The 21,741-nt window shown below is 44.5% G+C and overlaps 2 long non-coding RNA genes across 3 annotated transcripts in view; one reads left to right on the top strand and one right to left on the bottom strand.

Moving 5' to 3' along the window:
* The window catches only part of LOC106995012 (uncharacterized), a 67,074-nt gene extending 49,605 nt beyond the window's left edge, over positions 1-17,469 (top strand). Inside the window, exons 2-3 of one of the 2 annotated variants that reach the window (XR_013411594.1) lie at positions 3,756-3,812; positions 16,427-17,469. This is a non-coding gene — a long non-coding RNA (uncharacterized LOC106995012). Of the gene's footprint in view, positions 1-3,755; positions 3,813-15,869; positions 16,108-16,426 lie in introns of those variants that run through there. The other variant, XR_001441729.3, reaches the window with a different exon arrangement.
* LOC114674299 (uncharacterized) overlaps positions 16,664-21,741 on the bottom strand; it is an 87,081-nt gene continuing 82,003 nt past the window's right edge. The window contains exons 2-3 of the long non-coding RNA XR_003725333.2: positions 19,181-19,277; positions 16,664-16,790 (exon numbers count right to left, since the gene is read on the bottom strand). This is a non-coding gene — a long non-coding RNA (uncharacterized LOC114674299). The remainder of the gene's footprint in view (positions 16,791-19,180; positions 19,278-21,741) is intronic.

Consider the following 21,741-nt stretch of genomic DNA (forward strand, 5'->3'; position numbering starts at 1 on the left):
AGCGTGTGCTTAGCACAGGGCCTGTGAGAGAACACACAGGAACTACGTGTTGGCTGTTACTTTAGCAGCACACTTGGGAAATGCTGGCCAAGACCGTAATATACAAAGATATTCGTAAACTCAATTCTGATTATAAATTTCAAAAGAGTTAGTAAATGGTATTCTATATCATATGATATAATAAGTGCCATAATCAATCTTTCAGAAATATTTTGTCCTTGAAAGTGGAACCCCCTGAGAATGGCCTGTATTAAAACAAGAGGTGCATGGTGACCACCTCTTTATGAGACACCAGGATCGTCGGGGAGTTCTCACTGCAGCGTGGGCAGGTGGTGGTCTGGAGGCTGAAGGCTGGCTGAATGGAAACAGTCAGCCTGGAAAGGGGGATGTGGATGCTGGTGGTCTCACTCTCCTCCACAGCAGGACCCTTTCAAACCCCCTCCTACAAAGGCCAGAGGCCCCAGATATTGACACATGCCTTTAAGCCCTTGGATACTTCAAAGAAAGAAGATTAAGAGCCAGTCTCAGAACCTGTTCCCCAGAGAGATGCGTTTGTCCAAAAGTTGATATTATCGATGTGGGTGGAAGCTGAGAGGAGCGTATAATTTCTTTAATAAAAGCTGGACTGTGTTTGCTGGGGCTCCTGAGTTTTTCTGCTTCCTCCAGAGCATTCTCAGGGGCTGGGACGGCCTCCTATGATCGGCACGAATGTTTGATCAGCTATGCGTCTTCTCCAGGGCAGCTCAGATGATCCGAAAGGCTTCGGATCTCTGGTCGTCTCCAGAGTTTTCCTTCTTAAATTCTTTGTTTCCTTCAGAATTCATTATAAATGACATAATTACATCTCTTTTTCTTCTCTGATTGAGAATATTTCTCACACATGGTGATTTGCCACTTGGATGCAGGAAGAGACTGAGCGATGTCACATGCACCCAAAACACTGCATCTCCCTTCCAGAGCTGCACTGCCTCTCACCCAAGGACTCAACTCCCTTCCAGAACTGCACTGCCTCTCACCCAAGCACTGCGTCTCCCTTCCAGAGCTGCACTGCCTCTCACCCAAGCACTGCGTCTCTCCTCCAGAGCTGCACTGCCTCTCACCCAAGGACTCCACTCCCTTCCAGAGCTGCACTGCCTCTCACCCAAGCACTGCGTCTCCCCTCCAGAGCTGCACTGCCTCTCACCCAAGGACTCCACTCCCTTCCAGAACTGCACTGCCTCTCACCCAAGCACTCCTCTCCCTTCCAGAGCTGCACTGCCTCTCACCCAAGCACTCCTCTCCCTTCCAGAGCTGCACTGCCTCTCACCCAAGCACTCCACTCCCTTCCAGAGCTGCACTGCCTCTCACCCAAGCACTCCACTCCCTTCCAGAACTGCACTGCCTCTCACCCGAGCATTGCATCTCCCTTCCAGAACTGCACTGCCTCTCACCCAAGCACTCCTCTCCCTTCCAGAGCTGCACTGCCTCTCACCCAAGGACTCCACTCCCTTCCAGAACTGCACTGCCTCTCACCCAAGCACTCATCTCCCTTCCAGAGCTGCACTGCCTCTCACCCAAGGACTCCACTTCCTTCCAGAGCTGCACTGCCTCTCACCCAAGCACTCCACTTGCCATTGTCCCTCGCCAACTTTCCCCTAGTTTGGGATATTGATAGATTCCCCACAAACCCATGAGAAAAAGAAGACTGTCTGGCTCAGCATGAAATTGAATTTCAGAAAATAATGAAGTCCTTTGCAGAGAATGATATTTCCTAAGAGAAGACATACCACCAATTGGATGTTATCAAGAAAAGAAATGGGGTATATATTGTTCCCTGTATATTTTATTTATATATGATTGCTATAATTACTTGCTTAGAAACAAACATTCCATTAGACCATGGCATTCCAGCTCCAGTGAAAATAGAAAAAGGGATTTGATAGCAAATTATCATCTGTGACAAGAGAAATTTAAAATTAGAGGCAGGGCGTGGTGGCTCACACCTGTAATCCTAGAACTTTAGGAGGCTAAGGCAGGTGGATCACCCGAGTTCAGGAGTTTGAGACCAGCCTGGCCAACATGGTGAAACCCTGTCTCTACTAACAAACAAACAAAACAAACAAACAAACAAAAAGCTGGGCGTGGTGGTGGGTGCCTGTAATCCCACCTACTGGGGAGGCTGAGGCAGCAGAATCGCTTGAACCTGGGAGGCGGAGGTTGCATTGAGCCAAGATTCGGCCACTGCACTCCAGTCTGGGTGACAAGAGCGAGACTCTGTCTTAAAAAAATAAAATAAAACTAGAGACAGACACAAGAGAATTTGTTCATTCATTCATTCATTCATTCATTCATTCATTCATTCGTTTACTTCACTAATATTGACTGTGTTTCTTTCCGTGCCAGGCACCACTGTGTTAGCTATAATCATGGTGGCTGAGCAGTAAGAGCTTATACTTGTGGAGCACCTATTATGTGTTAAGTATGATCTCATTTAATTCCATCACATAGGAACCAATCTTGTTATTAATATTATTATTTTACAGAGAAGGAAAATATAGCTTAGTGAAGCTAAATGGCTGCCCAAAGCCAGGGTAGCTAATAAGCAGCAGATGTTGGGTCTGATACCAAAGCCTCCAAGTTTGGATAAAGTGGCTACATTGCCACTTGAAGCAAGCAAAGTCCTTATTCTCATGGAGTTTGCATTCTAGTGGGGGAGACAGTCAATTGAAAATAGAGGCAAATGTATACACATAAATAAGCAAGATCATTTCAAATAGCAGTAAGAGCTCTGGGAAATATAAAATGGAGTGATATGCAAGGCAGAGACAAGGTGGAGGTGCTGGGAAGATCCCCCACCCCAGTTGGACACTTGTGATGGCTGAACCAACTCTCTTTGAGCCTAGTTGTTTCATTTGAAGGCAGGAACCTGGGCAAGAGGATCCTTCTGTAGCTCATTTCATTCCACAGCTGCATGGGCAGCATGGGCCGCCATTTACAACCCGTGTTCTTCCTCTGTGTTCTAACATGTGGAGTTTTTCCAACCCAGACACAGCTAGACCACTAGATATGAGCAGACTCAGATGCTACCTAAATAAAAAGTCACGCTTGTCCTTAAGCAAATAGTCCTACAGAGGACACCCAGATATGGCAGTAAACAAATGTCCAAGTGTTTCATGAAAAATACTAAAACACTCAACTGGTGGGCAGTGTTACCCTCCAAGCGACATTTGGCAATAACTGGAGACTTTTGGGGTTGTCACGAACTGGGGGAAGGATGCTACTGGCATCTAGTGGGTAGAGGCCAGGGAAACTGCTGAACATCATACCATTCACAGGGCAGCCCCCTACAACAAAGAATTATCCAGCCAAAATGTCACTACTGGGAAATCTCATGCTACAGTGAGATAGAGAGATGATAGATAGATAGATAGATAGATAGATAGATAGATAGATAGATAGATAATAGATAGATAGACCGCCTCCTCGTTTTCTGGTAACTTTCTCTACCTCTGAAATCTGCCCCAAATTGATGGAGACAAGAGGTTTCAACAATTTTTTACTAAAACTTTCCATCAAAAGTCCAACCCAAAAAGTAGGGTCAGGAAAGCTCCCACATTTAAAATGATCTCACACAGCCATCAGAGAAAGAGAGGGACTCCCTTAAAGATGTGGAGAGAGAATGTCTAAATGTCTACTTGCATAAAATTGATAATACAAAACATATCTCCATTAGGTTCTTTCTTAATTGAAACGATGCTTTCTTTCATCCCTGCCAGGAAGAAGAAAAATCGTGTTTCCAGCTTGGGCTGCTGTTTCATCTGCTGGACTTGCTTGTGAGCTAAGCCAAGTTTCATTAAAAATTATTGGTCTCATAACTTTTTTTGTTTTTTGCTTTAAAGAGTCCCATATGGAACCAATATCATGATAGGATTGTAGCTGCACAAAGCCATTGGGCATTTTGACCCACTCTCTGCTTCTTGGTAGATTCTAAGTACAGATCTAATTGTTTTTTCCTTCAAGTATTAAGTGAATGTCTCTGCAAACAAAACCAAATTTAGAATGTTAGATTGAAGAAATAGAGAAGCAAATCTAGTCAGCTCACAGAAATCTTTCTTCTCCTCTCTTGCTCTGTCTCCAAGGGAACCTCTACACCTTCTTTTAAGGTGCCAGCCATCTTGAGCTCTTGTCTGATTAAGAAATTCTCTGGTAGAACCAGAGCATCTGCAAAAGCGTTAAATATGATCACAACCATTGTACAAGTATTTTAACAACCAAACCTTATGATAGGTTATAGTTCATTGACTCAGAAGAAACATTGCATTATCTGGGAAAACAGCACAGATGTTGCCTAATAAACGTTTTGGTTTATGCATTGTATTAACCTCATGAAACATTTATGCGAATCTCACATTAACAAAAGGTAAAAGAACCATTCTGTGTTATGAAGCATACAACAGGATGATCTTTGTCGTGTTTTTGTTGTTGTTGTTGCTGTTGTTTTTACCTTGGTATTTTATGGGTGTGTTTGTAACTCTTGGGGTTTCTATTTAGGAGGACACAAGGGCATTGCAGATTTTCATCTCTTCTGTTTTCAGTTCTGTTATCATCCCTTCCAGCTGACTTCACATTTTATGATGCTAATGGGGGGTGTGTGGTTTTGAGTTTCTCTCCTGTCAGCTGGTCAGTGGGTCTGAGGGATATATTTAATAGAATCTGACAGCTGATGGAGCTGGCCTCATTGAAAGAGGATTTGATATGTGGAGTGAATGTGGCGACCCTGAATTCGCCATAATAACGGCCATTATTATTCTGCCTCTCGCAGCCAATATAACTCTCCCTGTTGTACACACCAGTACATGTGTATAAAAGACATGACTTATGGATGGCTTCTTCCGTATACTGATCTGAGGGCCATTTAGATAGCATGTCAAAACAGATTAACTGTCTTATCCTGCCACAAAATTAAGGGGGGAAAAAAAAACTTTATACATCTCTGCCCAACAAATGCACTCTGTGCCCCTAAACAAAGCCAGCACAGAAGGGGCACTGATCATCTCTGGGTGGGGGTTAGGCACCCAGAAAAGCTGCAGGCTCACCCAGTTAAGGTGTCCCCTCCAGTGAGGACCCGAGGGCACTGCCTGAAATATTGTGAGGGCAGCTGGAGCCACAGGTAGGAACCTACCTCCTGAAAGGCTGGTGCCATGCTTTAGCTGTGTGCATGTGCCTGGGATGTTGGGGTGGGTGTTGACTCACCTCGGCCCCTGCTGAACTGGACTCACTGTTGAAATCAACATCTCAACCTGCATCCTGGCAACCTGAAACAGCCACATTCTCTGCCAAACCTGCCTGCCTACTGGTTACTAAAGTTCGCTAACATTTATCTTGTGCTTGTTCCGTGCTGAACTTTACCTGCAGTGACCCTTTTAATCTTCCCAAGAACTCTAATCTGTAGATATTATTATGATTAATTATGATTATCACTCCCATTTTACATATGAAGAAACTGAGAGAAAGGCAAGCTAAGTAACTGGTCTCAAGTCACAGCTGATGATCAATGGAGCCAGGATGGAATCTCAGGCCATCAGAGCCCATTGCCACAACAGCGACAGTCCTCTTCTGCTTCTGTTTGTCCCCCAGCCAACAAGAAGTATGTGTGACTGTGTGTCTGCATACACATGCATATGCACGTATAAAAATTCTTAGACCCAAATGTCCCCCTAGAAATCATCTTCACCCCCCTCTCCCCCATTAGCTGCAGCCAAATCCCCACTCAATCAAGAAAGTTACTGTGATTTTTTCCTCTGTAAACCGGGCACCTCCCATCCCATGGGCTGGCACAAAGACAAGGGGAGAACCTGTGTGCACCTAGCACAGCACCAGGCCTGGGAGGTTGGTCAGGAAGCACTCATCTCTCCTGTCCTTCATTTCCAACCTCAGAAACCCACCCCTGTTCCCTGCCTCCTGTCTACAAGCTGACCTCCCTGTCTTCAGCCATGCAACACTGCTGTCTGAGGTTACCATTTCAGGCAATGATATCAGAAGCAGTTGATCCCACATTTCTGAAAAGAATCCTTTTATTTATCTACTGTCATCTTCCAGTAAAAAAAAAAAGAAAAGAAAAGTAAAAAGGCTGCAGAGAAGCCAGCAGATGTGTCCAGGGTACCTGAGGAAAGCAGGCCAGATGCTAGGAGAGATCCTCATGGCTGTCAGTGTTTAAATTACATAGAGCTGGTACTTTTTAGGTCAGAAGCATAAAACCTACTATTGATCTTGAGCAATGCGTCCAATTTTGAATGTCTGTTAAAGCCCCAGGCACTTCAATGCCACATAATCAATATTTCTTTTCGTTCCTTCTTTCTTTTTTTGTTGTAGAAAATGTATGGGTTTGTTTACCCTTCCTGCAGGCATCCAACCTGGCCTTTTATTCCTGCTCAAGTAGGACACGCAGCCTGCTGGGGACCCGCGGCTCAAATCCTCAGTCTGCAGGACTGCCATCCCTGGGACTCAGGAATAATGGAAGTGCAGTACCCACTCCTTACAGCCCAGATGACTTTCCAGGAGCAGGCTGTACCCCTAAAGTAACCAAGGAACAAGGGGCAAGGAGACAGAGAGAGACGGGGAAATGTGAGACCATGTTTAGCTGAGTGTAGACCCTAAGATAAGAGAGTACTTGCAATCTTGAAATTTAGAGTAGAAAAGGGCCTTGGAGATTATCTGGGGGAAACATTCCCTTTCAATCTGCAGATGGAAAAACTGGCCAAGTCTCCTTATGCCTGAGTTGTTGAAATGGTCCAGGGAACATGAGCTGGGCCATATGGAATATGGATTAAGCTTTGAACTCTGTTAAGAAAAGGGTTTCAGGTCGACCAGATGACCACAGCAGTCTTCCTATTCTGACACTGAGGACAACCTAGTAAGCAGGCCAACCAGGTAGACTGGTGTGATTCGGAGCTACGCGGCCTTTGCGTCCCTGCCCAAAGGCCTGGTGGCTATGTCTGTGGTGGTGGTCTTGAAGAAGTGTCTTCTTCTACAGGCTGTTACATAGATTTGGCCTTGAAGGATGAAAAGCACAGAGAAGAGAAACTGGTGAGGGGTAAGGGGTGGGGACAGAGGTAAGAAGACAAAATGACAAGTGTTGCAAAGACAGAAGTGAGAAGGAACATGGTGCGTTGATGGACTTGCAAATGGTTCACATGAGCAGCGCAGCACAGGGTGTGGAGGCAGCAAGAGAGATGGTATCACAGGAGCCTGGCCATGCCCTGCACTGAGGAGTTTCCAACTCCTGGCTTTGAAGCCTTTTGAATCAGGCAGTGATACAATCAGTGCTGCACTGGAGAAAGTTCATGTTGGCTGGACGGCAAAGAATGGATCGGAGGAAGCGAGACTGGGGTCAGGGAGCCAGAGAGCAGATTACTCCAGAGGCCAGGCAGACCCTGATGATGGCCAAATCAGGAACGGGGGATGGGTTTCTCATATTCACAAGGAGGCTCTGCAGGATCGGAGGAGGGTCTGGATAGATAAAGTGATGGGAAGATCACAGTTGTAGGCAGGGTCACTTAAAAATTCTAGCACTACATGTGAATTGTCAGGGTTTACTGTGTGACTTTTGACAAGTCACTTAACCTCTCTGAGCTTCAGTTTCCTTACCCATAATGTGAGAATAACATGGGGATTTCATGATTAAATGAGGTAATACATGAAAATGTTTTCCGCAGTGCCCACCATGTAGTAAACCTTCAGTAGGTGACAGCTGACTTCTATTATATTATTGACCATGTGGAGAGTGTCCAATGAGACATGATGTGTTTTGAAGTAGCATCATATTTTTTTTTTTTTTTTGACAGAGACTCCCTCTGTCACCCAGGTGATTTTTCTGCCTCAGCCTCCCGAGTAGCTGGGACTACAAGAGCACACCACCATGCCTGGCTAATTTTTGTATTTTTAGTAGAAGTAGGATCATTTTTGACCCAGTCTTGAAATAGATAGCTTGAGTCATAAGCTGTTTCCAGGAAGCACGCTGGAGTTACTTATCTAGTGCAGGAAGACAACAACATAAACACATACCTATCTATCTCCCAGATTCCCCAGAAAATGACCAACTGTATATAAAAATAAAAATAAAAATAAGAAAAAACTTATCCATACTGGGTATTAGCGAAGGGTGGTATTTATAGGCCGGGAGGTCTGACGAACATCTGTTAGATACACGGCAGATGGGCCAGATTGAAGAATTCATGATTTCTAGAATGGGAAGGAGTGGTCTGTTTGATAGAAATTTCAAAACTGTCTTTGCAGATCCTCACCAACAGCCCTGCTGCAGTGAGAACTGGAGGAGAGAGTAGGCTAAAGCCTCTAGAACTGGTCAGTGCCACAGATAAGTGGCCATGGTGTCAGGGGCACAGTGAAGGGGATATCCAGACCAGCAATTCCTTGGAACTAAATCCTGAAGCCAACTTACAGCCAGGCCTGGGTCAGGGCACAGCCCTAGCAGACTACTGGCAGCCGAGCTTTAGTAGACACGAATTCTCATCTTACCAGCATTCCAGCTCCTCTTACTCTAGTAATGACTCTGATTTTGAACTTAGAGTCAACCCTTCTCTTCATTCTGAGTCCACATGGTCTGGAAGGATCTCCAGGATGAGGTTCTTGACCCAGGTCTGGTCAATCCAGCACAAAATAGACCTTGACACAGTGATTGATTCAGGAATGGTCTCAGCACTCAGGGTGGTCCAATCTCAAAAGTTTAGTGGGAGTCCACAATAAGATATGACTTCACAACATAAGCATGGCTGTCACCAGATAGAGAGATCTGAACAAGACTGGCAAGGAAGTGGAGAAATTGAACACTTAGACACTGCTGGTGTGAGTGTAAAATAGTGTAGCTGCTTTGGAAAACAGCCAGTTCCTCAAAAGGTGAACTATATCACCCAGTAATTCCACTCCTCAGTACATATCCTAGAGAAATGAAACCAAACGTTCACATAATGCACACAAATGTTTCCAGCAGCACTGTAATAGACAAAAGGTGGAAACGAACCAAGTATCTTTCAACCAATGAATGCATAAACAAAATGTGATGCATCCATACAATGGAGTATTATTCAGCCATGAAAAGAAATAAGATTCAGGCACATGCTGCAACACAGGTGAACCTCTCAAACATCACGCAAAGTAAAAGAAGCCCAATGCAAAAGACCACCTATTGTATGAAATGTCTGAAACAGGCAAATCCATAGAGACAGAGAGTGGATTCGTGGTTACCTAGGGCTGGGGGAAAGAGGGATGGGGAGTGACTACTAATGGGAATGGGGTTTCTTTTTGAGGTGATGAAAATTTTTTAAAAGTGATTGTGTTGATGGTTGTATAATTCTGTGAATATACTAAAACCACTGAATTTTACTTTAAGTGGGTGAATTGTATGGTATGTAAATTACATCTCGATAAAGCTGTTATTAATTTAAAAAAATATTTAGTGGAAACCAACGGAAAGATCCAAGCTCCACGCTGTTGGAACTGAGCTGGTGGGGAGGAGGAGGGGTAAGGCTGGGGCTGTTGTATCCGCTTTATCACCCAGAAGTTTTAGGGGCCACTACAGTGAACCCCAGAATCAATCTAACACAGCAGGAAGCACAAGGAGGTGACAGAAACTGGATTCTCAAGGATGTTGTTTTTACTTTAAATTAAGCTCTACTTGAAACCAGAACTACGGCTCGGTTTCCCTTCCTCAGTTAACTCCCTCTAAGTTGGACTTTGCGCTCACGATAGAAAGACTCCCAATGCAAATACCAAACACAGACAAGGAACCTTGAGCAGGGAGTCCAAACTTCCCGCCACCACTCCCTTCCAGGCCGACCTCCTTACCCTGGCCTCTTCTAGCTCCCTCTTCTTCCTTCAGCTTCTAGATCTTCGAATCAGCCAAACTCAACTCCATCCAGTTTAATCCATTCCATTCTCCCATCATCCTGGCCTGAATTGTTCACACAGGGACCCACACCATCTCTGACAGAACTCCTAGCAATGGGTTAACGAATAGAAGCAAACAAAGAAAAATTACAGGCGTATGAGAAGAGAGAACTGTTCCGAACAAGGAGGACCACAAGTGCCTCCTGACTGAAATGAGTTACTGCAAGACACAAGAGAAAAGTTTCCAAGTCTGTTAATTCAAGTTGTCAGAAGGAATCAAGAGGAAACTGTGGCTTCCATTTTCAGAGAGTGATTCGAGTTTATCTGTTTACTTCCCTTGCCTCTCCAAACCTTATGATGGCCAAATTAAAAAACAAAGAAATGAAAAGAAAGAAAGAAAATCTTTATCAGCACAAGAAACTAAGCCATGGATAACCTAGAAACTGGAGTACTTTTCTTTAAAGGATGTGATGGAGAAGGAAAGCGGTTGAAGGAAGGCTACTGTCTAATGCCGGCACGGGAAGGGCCCCTGCAAAAGTGGAGGGGATTCCCTAGGAGTTGCAAAAGCCCCTCAATCTTGGGTTCATGTTATTTACTATGGTGGACCACAGGGTCATTGGTATGGAGCAGATTAAAGGACTTGAGGAATTGTTCCACTGTCCCTTATAGGAAACAGCCAAGAGCACCGCTCACACCAGACTTTACGTGGTGTAAATTGTGTGGGAAGGAAAAAACAGCTATTGCTAAGGAGACTCATTGAAAGCAAGGATTTGCTGCCCCGATTTAGGGCTGGTAGTACAGTCATGGCAGAGAAGTACATGCTCGGGACAGTAATAAACCTTCCTGCCATATTGATGCAGGACAGGCAAGCCCCCGGTTTGAGGCTTAGCCCAGGAGGTTCTTGGCCTCCCCGAGGAAAGAATTCAAGGGCAAGACAGTGGTGTTAAACAGCCACTTCTATTGAAGCAGCAATGTACAGCAGAAGACAGACCAGGCCTGCCCTATAAGCTGTGTGCCCGGAGTAGCAGCCTAGAAGTGCCACTGTACTCGTAGTTATAGCCAATTTTAATTACATGCAAAATAAGGGGTGGTCCATGCAGATATGTCTAGAATGAGGGAGGTAACTTCTGGGTTGTCGAGTGTTGCCATGGAAAGGGCAGGGGGTAACTTCTGGGCGTTGCCATGGCACTGGTAAACTGACATGGCACACTGATGGGTGCGCCTTATGGGGAAGGGCTTCTACCCCTGACCTGTTTTAGCTGGTCCTCAATTAGGTCTGGTGTCCAAGCCCCACCTCCAGAGTCGAGTTCTGCCTCCTGCCTCAATAGGAGAGTAAATGGAGCCCTCACTGGGAAGGCTAGGTGAGGACGAGCAGGAGAGGGTCCCTAGCAGTGGAGTGAGCAAATCTCAGCCCTGCAGATGACTGCGGATGCTGCTGCCCTAGTGCCTGCACAGGGTGAAAAGAAACCACCAGGAAATGGTGCATTTTCCTGCTGCACCTTCCCACTCACCCACCTTCTGTTCATCATAGTCAACTGAACCTCCAAACTAGAAAAATACCTACAGAATAGACCAACAAATCCTTTTCCCCTCTGTGAGTAACATACTTAAATAAGTTTCTAACAGAATCATTCTCAAGTTGTAACAGTGGATCAATGGTTTTCCCTCTGCAAATATGTACAATAAAAGAAAATGTAACAGAGGTAGGAAAAGTGTCTGTGATTTAAAAAACAGAGCTTATTTTGAGAAATCAAAACAAATCCTCTCTCATTATGTAAAACTATACCAAATAAACAAGGGTGAAAGTGATCTCTCATTTTGGTATTTCCCATAAGATTAGAGATATTGTTTCTTTTAATGGAAATCCCTGAAATCCAGAAAGACAGTTTCCCAGTGAAAAGCATAATCATGGAAATTTTCTAGTGTCATTAGGGCAATACAGAGCAGATTGAATAGAACAGAAAACAGAATCTGTGAATTTGGAAGTGAGCTCAAAGAATCCTCCCAGAATCAGTGAAAAGAAGACAAGAAATGGAGAAAATAAGAAAAGAGAGAAAGAAAAAGGAGAGAGGAAACTACAAAGGAAGCTACAGATCAACTCTCTATGTAAGATTTTTAAATGGTGGCAACAGAGCAAATGAAAGATAAAAAATAACTCAAGATATGACAGAAAATTCCCCTGAGTTGAAGCAAGACTTGTGTCTGTAGAATCTAGAGGCAAACTGCCCCGGCAGGCTGTTCACCTGCTTTTGCAAATAAAGTTTTATTGGAACATAGCCATGCCTGCTCATTTATTCATTGTTTCTGGCGGCTTTCCTGCTACAACAGCAGAATTGCATGCTCGCCTCTACAGACCCTATGACCTACTTAGAAAGCTGTATGGCCTTCTAAGAAAAGATCTGCTATCCCCTCTAAGAGTTCTTTGATGCATACATGGCTAAAATGTTTGCATTTCAAGGATAACAAAATTTAAAATCCTATAATCATTTAGTCCTCTGGGGTGGGGGTAGAAGTACCCAAATTACCTCCAAAAGAAGAAAGAAATAAATTGCACTAGGTCACACTTCTTAGCAAATTCTAAGATAAAATGTTATCAAAATCCACAAACTTTCAGAGGATTGAGATTGAGAACTAAGACTATATGCAGCCAAGGTGCTATTCTTGTATATTTGTAATCTTTTTGGTGCTTCCACTCCTGGCGTGGTGTCTGCAATCCCAGTCACAGCCCTCTGAAAGTGTGCAGATAATCTTATGCGGACAGATTCATAAACAACATAAGTTGTGACTATTACTTCTTGAAAGCAAAAATCATCAAAGAAACGCTCCAGGTGGCTGAAAAATGAAGCAAAATAAATAATTCAGATACGAGGAAAAGCAATATAAAAGAAACATTGCTTAACAGAGAACCAAAAATTTCAAGTTAATTTCTTAATAATTGCGGTTAACGTGATTATAAAACAATGCAAGTGTCAAAAAATAATTCTGGAAAGAGATGAAACCCAATGTAAAAATGTATTAATTATAATATTCTTATTCTAAAAGCCAGATGGGGCTGGAAAAGGAATTGGTGATGCTAGTACTGGTAATTATAGCTTCCATTTTTAGAAGTTACTATGTATTAAGCACAAAAATAATGCTGATTTAAATATTGTTTTTCATAAATCTTTGTACACATCTATAACATTAATTCCTTAACATAAATTCTTAGAAGGTGAATGCTGGGTCTGAGCATTTAAAAATCTTTCAACACAGTGAAATTTGAACTCTCAATAGAAATGTATAAGTGTTCATTTGTCTGTACTCTTGCCAATGACAATTATTACCATTTTGCTAGTTATAATAGTGAAAATAATGTATGAAAAAGTATGGAAGTTTAAAAATTTTTGTACAAACAAGAGCAAATTAAGGTTATTTGATATAGTACTATAACTTTCACTCACTTGTGTTCTGATATACTTCTCAAATAGAAGACACCACCACTCTATTTTCATTTTTCATGAAGGTACTAGGTGGCATGTTTTTGTGGCATATAAATGTCAATTTTTTTTTTTTTTTTAAGATGGAGTCTTACTCTGTCGCCCAGGCTGGAGTGCAGTGGTATGATCTCGGCTCACTGCAACCTCCACCTCCCAGGGTTCAAGCTATTTTCCTGCCTCAGCCTCCTGAGTAGATGGGATTACAAGCATGTGCCACCACGCCCGGCTTTTGTATTTTTAGTAGAGACGATTTTGCCATGTTGGCCAGGCTGGTCTCAGACTCCTGACCTCAGGTGATCTGCCCACCTCAGTCTCCCAAAGTGCTAGGATCACAGGCATGAGCCACCATGGCTGGCCATAAATGACAATTTTAGGGGAAATATAATATTTTTTATTTGGAGGCAACATTGATGAGAATTGAGGGCCATTATATAATTTATAGCAAGTCCCCAAAATGAGATTCTCTGCAGCCACTAAAAGTCATATTCACGAAAACTATTAGAGGTGTAAGAAGCTTCTGGAAATATAATACTGAGTGAAAAATAGTTTATATGATACAATTCCAATTCTGAGGTTAAAAAGCATATACCATGTACAAATAAGGAGATGAACCAGACCTTAACAAGGATGGTCTTCAAGAGATGACAATCCAGAAGATGGGGTTTCTTCTTTATTCTTTTCTGTATTTTCTAAGTTTTCTATTTAAACATTTTAATACATAGAGAAAAACAGATATCTTGTAAGTAAGCTAGAAGTTTTTATCTGTTTCCCTGGCAACTAGGGCAGTCTCTGGCTCCCAGTAGACACTTCCGTCAATATCCACTGAATGAGTAAGTGAATGAGTAAAAGACTGTGTGTTTCCCCTAGGCAGAATCCCCTTTCCTGGGGCATCTTATGATCTCCTGGTTTCTGCAGGCCTGGGGTCCTGCCCTTATCTGCTTGCTTCCCACTGTCAGCTGCTCAGCTGCTTTGACCCTCACCCATCTCCCTGTCTGGATCTCTGCAGCATGTCCACAGTGGGGACCTCCCCAGGTTACCTGCTTCATCTGCTAGGCCTGGGCCCCAGATTTCCATCACTGAGGCCCACCACGTTGGTCTTGACTTTGCCAGTTCTTCTTCCTTCCAAGCTAGAAAACTGCATTGGAAAAACTTCTTGGCCAAGGACATGACACCTTGGGAAACTGATCCAGGCAGTCAGCAAGGCTGATGTCATCCGGATAACACCAGGATCACACTGAGCTCCCCTTCCCAGTTGATTGGTTTCCTTGCAGGGAATGTTAATTTGTAAAAATCATGAATAGATTTGTAGTCTGAATTGGCCCTTAAAAACAGAGCTATAAACACCGATGTGATGTAATGGTTGGTTCTATTCTGATTTGTCAGTGACAATGTTTCACCAGTACTCAAAATGTCTCAAATATCACCCCTGCTTACATGGGAGTTTGAGTGAGGAAGAGACTGTTGGACTGTTTGCTCTGGTTGAATGAGACTTAGCAGGTTGGTATAACACATTTTGTCCTATCAAAAATAGCTGAGATTACATAAGCACTACCTCTCCCCAGAGCAAATATGCATTTGAGAGGCAGTGAAACATACATAATTACAGATGTAAAACACTAAAAATAGGCTCTGTGCCACACACAGGCAGCTGAGAGCGTGGGACTCGAGTGCAATGCTGCCACGTATGGCAATATTAATAGGAGTTGTGGCACCATCCCAGGTGGCCCAGTGAGGCGATGCAGAGCTATTACAGACAGGAAAAGACGGAGAGATTTAAAATGTTTGTGTGCAAAGAAGTTTGCTGCTTATTTGAGCCTGTCAAAACCTGTTCCAGCTGACTGTGGTCTTCTCCCAGGGGACAGGAAATAAGAAGTCATCAGACAACCATGATTGTTACATTGTTACCTCTTATTGTATTCTTATTATAACTAGTCTGTATGAATAATAATAGCAGCTTGTGCTTAAAAGCATGTGCTGTGTTTTTCGAGGGATTTTTCACCTCTACCGTTATTCAATTCAACCAGTCTATACTGAGGGCTGTTTCAAGTAGCCTTTGCTGTATAACACAACCTCCCCACAAAACTGGACGACTTCAATCAACCAGAATTGCTTTACAATTTTGTAAACTGGCTGTGTGATTTTCTGCTTGTCTCAGCCGGAAGGTCCCAAGATGACCTCAGGCACATGTCTAGCAGCTGTGCTGGGACACTTGACTGGATACCCTGATGCTCCTCCCTGGGGCCTCTTGTCTTCCAGAAGGCTAGACCAGTTTCCTGATCTGAGGTCTCTGGGCAGTGCTTCAGGACGGCCCCGGTGAAAGCTGCATTGTCCCTTAAGGTCACCTCCACTGCATTCTTCTGATCAATGCCACTCACAAGGTCAACCCATATTCAGCAACGGGAAAATAAACTCCACCTCTTGATAGGAAGAGCTGCAAAATTTTGTAGGTGTGTTTAAGACAGCAGGGCTGAGCTAGATATTGACTTACGTCATCTCTTTTAATTCTCACAGGAGCCCTGAATGGAAAGGATTACTATGCACACTTTTTGGATACAGAAACTGAGATTCAGAGAGGTTAAACAACTTTCCTAAAGCCACACAGCGAGAGTCCATCTGAACTGAAGATTGTTTGACATCAAAGCTCATTTCTTTCCCTAAATGTCAGCATTCTCTCCTGACTTATTCATTTGATTTCTGTCTTTCCCTCATGGAAGTTAATTAAAGGAATGCGAGAACCTTTTAGAAAATCTCCAGGGCAGTTTCTGTGTTGATCATTGTTTCACAATCTCTTTTCCACCCAATCCTCACCAGCCCTTTAGATCTGTTTCTATTAGGCCACATCCCAGAGCCACACAGATCAGGGGAGAGAGAGCTCGCTACTAAGGCAAGTCCTCTGTCAAATGCAACAGGGACAAGGAGACCAAGCGCTTGCCTGTGGTTTACTATGTGCCAGGAACTGTGCTGATTGCTTAACAATAATCAACCTAGCTAATCCTCATGGTAATGACACAAGGTAGGCATGGTTGTTTTTTGTTTTGTTTTGTTTTGTTTTTTAATCTCTTTTGCAGATGGGGAAACTGAAACAGGTCAGTAAGTTGTAGAACTGGGATCTGAAACCTGGGCCGTCGGACTCCAGAGCTGATGGTCTTGCCTCCCTCACTTGCCAGCCTCTCCAATCATAAAGGAGCTTCAAGCAGAGAACGGGAGAAGTTGTAGCCAGTGTGACCCCGACTCTCATTCCAAGGCCCTCTTCATCACCAGCACCTTCTCCTTTCCTCAACCCACCTCGCATCTGAACAGTGAGTCCCAGTTTTCCAGCACCAGAGATTGAGGTGCAGGGAAGTTAGATGTGTCTCTGCAAGTTTCCTGGAATGCTGATGGCAGGTGGCAGGGCAAGACCCAGATCTCCTGCCTCCTGGACCTGGGCTGTGCCTAAGAGGAAAAGAAGAAAGTTTTTGAACCCCGGGGACACTCCCTGAGCCTGAGTAGCCCTGTGCCAGTGTGGATGTGGCAGCATTCTTTTGAGGCAAGTAGGGGTAGAATCTTCTAAAAATAAGAGAGCTTCTGATCTCCCTTAAGTTGGCCAGAGAGCCCAGACCACTTTTCCTCCTGAGTGGACACGGGACATTTGAAATGCAAACCTGCCTTCAGCACTGGGATCAGCAATAACACTGGTGAGTCTTCCGAGGGCTGGGTGGTGGGCTGCGTTCCCCACGTTCCCCACACTCAGACAAGCCCTCTCTCCCACACTACCAAAACCACACACTGCTGAGCTTTGCTTTGAAACACAACATCCAACAAGTCATGAATCATGAAGATCTGGACTCATCGGCCAACAAATTAGAGAGTGATTTGCTTCTGGTTTCCCATCAACGGTGAGATGCCCAAACACCTGTCTGCATCGGTTTCTAGGGGCATCCACTGTCCATCAGCAGAGAGGCCAAGAAGCTGATGTGCAGGGAAATGGTGGGAAAGGAAGTCTTTCCAGAAGCGACTGGCTGTCGCATTGGGTGCAGTCCACTGCCACTAGAATTCACCTTGCAGGTAAAGCATGGTGGGAACATGATGTATTTTGATGGCACGTTACAGGTTATAAAACTCTTTGACATCACTCATTCTTGCAAAGGGTATCTTATTTCATTTATTTAGTTTTAAATCTAGCATTTATTATGCCAGGCACCACAGTAAGTGAGTATGTTATATAGGTTTTATATTTTATTTGTATGTTTTTATGTGCATATATATACATAGCATAAAAGTTACCATTTTAACTCTTTTAAGTGTACTGTTAGGTGGCATTAAGTGCATTAGTACCGTTGTGCAACCATCACCATCATCCATCCGAAGAACTTTTTTCACCTTGAAAACTGAAACTCCTTACCTTTTAAACAACAGCTTCCCATTCCCCTTCCTCCTAGCCCCTGGCAACTCCCATCCTCCTTGCTGTCTCTATGAATTTGACTTCTCTAGAGACCTCATATAAGTGGAATACTACAATCCCTGTCCTTTCATGACTGGTGTATTTAATTTAGTGTAATGTCTTCAAAATTTATCCATGTTATAATACGCGTCAGAATTTCCTTCTTTTTGAATGCTGAAGAATATTCTGTTGTGCGTATATTCCACATTTTGTTCATTCATGGACATTAGGGCTGTGTCCACCTTTTGGATTTTACAAATAATGCTGATATGAAGCCCAATTCACAACTTCATGTGGTTTTTGTCAGTTACTCTTCAAAACAAATCTACAAGGTAGGTCCTCATACCTTCTCGTTTTCAGATGATGAAACCTGACGTAGACAGAAGGTAACACAACTGTCAAAGGTCACCTCTAGTAAACAGTAGAGCCACTTCATTCATTCATTTTCATTCATTTGTTCATTTATTCATTCACATTCAGCAATATTTTGGGGTTCTTTGGGGTAACTGCCATGTTCTGGCACTCTTGTTGATGCCAGAAGTCTAGAAGTGATCTGAGCTTACACCTTCTAATTCCATAGTCCCCTCTCTTCACCCTCACACCCTGCTGCCCCTCTATATGTAAATATCTGACATTCCAGAAGTAGATATAATGATTTATAAAATATATATAGACATATACGTGAAATATTTACAAAAAGTGAATTTATATTTTGTGGAAATAAATATAAAATTAAGATCCAGTGAAAGAAGCAGAATTTTAAGTATAAAGGGCTAATATGCAATTCAATGTGGTGTGTGTAGGGGATGGTGCACCATTGTTCACCTCAGTGCAATGAGGAAGGCAAGACTTGGAGAGGCAAAATGATGGGTCCAGGGCCACGCAGCAGAGTTGAGTCCCTGCCCAGGTGTTCTGAGGCAGGTCTTGTGCTTTCCCCCGAAACAAACAAACTCTTGTAAAATATGAAAGGAAAGAAAAACATATTCTGATGAGCAAATGCCATCCCCTCAGGTAGAGATGAGACTTTCAGTTTCAGATCCTGGTTCCCAGAGGACCAAGGCAGTGACTACGAGCCTGGCCTCTGTGACAGGCACATCCACCGAGTCTAAGAGTTTGACATGCACCTGCTGTATGATCCTCACAAAAACTGCCTTGTGTTCCACACCATCTTACAGAAGGAGAAACTGAGACTGGGAGTAGTTAATTCATTGTCTCACTGGCACAAAGCTAGCAAGTTGCAGAACTGGGATGTGACTCCCAATTCCTTACTTAACTCCTACGAGTCTTCCACAGCCAAGGAATGACTCCGGCATCAGAAATAGATGAGGTCTCCGGTGGTCTTCCAGCTCTGTGGGGGTCCTCAGATAGGGCTGCTGAGCCGCCCCCACCACCAATTCCTTACCTGCTCCAGCCTCTCCCACTGTGTGACTTCCTGGAGAGCCCTCTCCTCCCGTTGACTGCGGTGGTCCTTGACTCCTTTATGCAGCCCCAGCCAGTTTCTAGAGGGAGATTTTCATTCTTTTATTCACTTATATATTCAGCAATATTTGGGGGGATCCTACCATGTTCTGGCGGTGTTGTTGATGCTGCACATACAGAAGTGAACAAAATAGACACTATCCCTGCCCCGAGAGTTCCAGTCGGAGGAGAAAGACATAAACATAATAAAAATACACTTTTAGATGGGAATAAAAATAAGAGCCATGAAGGAAAGTAAAGCAAGGTAAAGAGATTGAAGCAGCTGGCATAAAGGTGGCTACTTTAGGCAGGGTGATCAGGGAGGGCTGCATGGAGGAGGTGATATAAAAGCAGAGAGAGCCACGTGAAGGATGGCTGGGAGGTGTGGGTGGGGGGAGCAGAAAGAAGTTTAAGTATAAAATCCCTGAGAGGAGAAGAACTTGAAAGCTTTGAAGATTGGCAAAGAGGAAGGTCAGTGTGTCAGGAGTAGGCCAAGGGGTGAAGAAGAGGGGAGCCAGGTTAGAAGGACTGGCAGAAGACACTGACCTGAGAGCTGACCAAGGCGAGGACTTTGGGGGGTCAGGGGCTTGGCAAATATGATTGTGTCAGTATGGCCATTCATACTGGTGCCCTTTCCAGGCCATTTCTCCCCCTGGGGGCAGTGAGGAGCCTGCCAGCCCTGCTTCTTTGGAAAGCCCAGAGGACCAAGGAACTGAGGCTGCAGGGGAAAGGTGGGGAGGGGAGAGGCAAGCAGCAGGAACACCAGGAAATGGGCTGCTCTGAAGGCTCTGGGGCCTTGGTTCTGCTCCGCACAGAGCTGGGCTGTCCTGGCTGATATCTGTTGTGACCTCTTCTGGTGTGACTTCCCTCCATCTCTCTCAGAATGAGCCTGGACAGTGGGTGTGAATAAGCCTAGTAGTCCTCAATGAGGAAGCCCTGTATCCACGTGGGTAGGTCAGTGGGGAGGGGGAAGAATGCAGCTCAAACTTCAGGTAAGATGGGCCTGGCTCTGCCCCTTAGCTGTGTTACCTGAGATAAGTGTTTCAGCCTCTCTGAGCCTTTGTTTCTTAATCTACAAAAAGGGTACCATGATATCCACCTACTGGGTTGTCATAAGGTTTAAGCAGGAAAATACACATGAAGAGCTTTCACTGGGACCCAGGCCTGACAAATACTCAGTATTAGAGTTGCTCTTGTCCCGAAGGCACAGAGTTAGGATGGGAAGAGCTGGGATTCACACCCAGGTTGCCAGACTCTAAATATTTTGCCATTTCTGGCCCCTCCACTCATGACAACAATCGCACCAGGAAGGCAAGGCCTGTGCTCTTCCTCTTACTCTGATTTGACAGCTGAGGAGACAAGGTCTCCGTGTTTCCTGCCTTGAGAGCTGACCTGGCAGCCACATGGACCTGGCTGCTATCTCAAGAAACTGGGTGAACAAGAGCCCTTCCCCACCCAGCCTGGCCTTAGCATGGGCAGGGACAGGCGGTGAGGAGGGAGGCAGGAAGGAGAGAAGGAAGGAAAGAAGAAAGGAAGGAAGGAGTAAGGAAGGAAGAAAGGAGGGAGAAAGGGAAGGAAAAAAAGAAGAAAGAAGGGAAGGAGGGAGGAAGGGAAAAAGGAGGAAAGGCAGAAAAGAAAGAAGGAGCGAAGGAGGGAAGGAAGGAGAGAGGGAGGGGAGGAAGGAGCGAAGGAGGGAGCGATGGGGGAGAAAGGAGGGAATAAGAAGGGTGGGAGGGAGAGGAGGGAAACAGAGAAGGAAGGAGGGAGGGAAGAAGGGGAGGAGGGAGGGAGGAAGGAGGGAAGGAGGGGAGAGAGGAGGGAAGAAGCAAAGGAAAGAGAGAAGAAATGAAGATAAGAAGGAAGGAAAGGAAGGAAGAAAGAAAGAAAGAAAATAAAGGAATAAAGTTTCCTCCTCCACCCCAGGGTCTCTGGGAATGGCAGATTGGATTGGCCTAAGTGGCCACACACTTCGTTCCATCCTGCAGATTCTTCTTAACAGTGAGGCCTTGCCACTCCTCCATCAAGCGAAATCTCTGTGCCTCCCTTTGTGCCTGAGTGGGTCTTTGTGATTGCCTCAACCAACAGAGCAGGGCAGTGGTGACTGTAAGTGACTTCCTAGGTCTCATGAGGTGATACAGCTCCCACCTGGCTCTCTTGAAATACTTATTCTTGAAACCCACTGACCGTGCTGTGAGGAGGCCCAGGACACAAGGAGAGCCTCATGGGTTCTAGCCAACAGCCAACTTAAACCATCAGATGTGAGAGTTAAGAGGCCTTCAAGGTGACTCCAGCCACTGCCTGTCTATAATTAAATGAGGGTCCCACACAAGAACCACCTAATTGCACCAGTCAACCTCAGAGCCATGAAAGATAATAATAATAAATGGTCATTTTTGTTTTACTCCAATAAACTGAAGGTACAGTGTTATGCAACACAGACAACTGGAGCCCTGGGGAAAGGGACTAGGCTGCCAGTGGCCATGGCTGTCTCCCTCTGTGCCCTCA

The sequence above is a fragment of the Macaca mulatta genome, chromosome 20, assembly GCF_049350105.2.
Source record: "Macaca mulatta isolate MMU2019108-1 chromosome 20, T2T-MMU8v2.0, whole genome shotgun sequence".
Lineage (NCBI taxonomy): Eukaryota > Metazoa > Chordata > Mammalia > Primates > Cercopithecidae > Macaca > Macaca mulatta.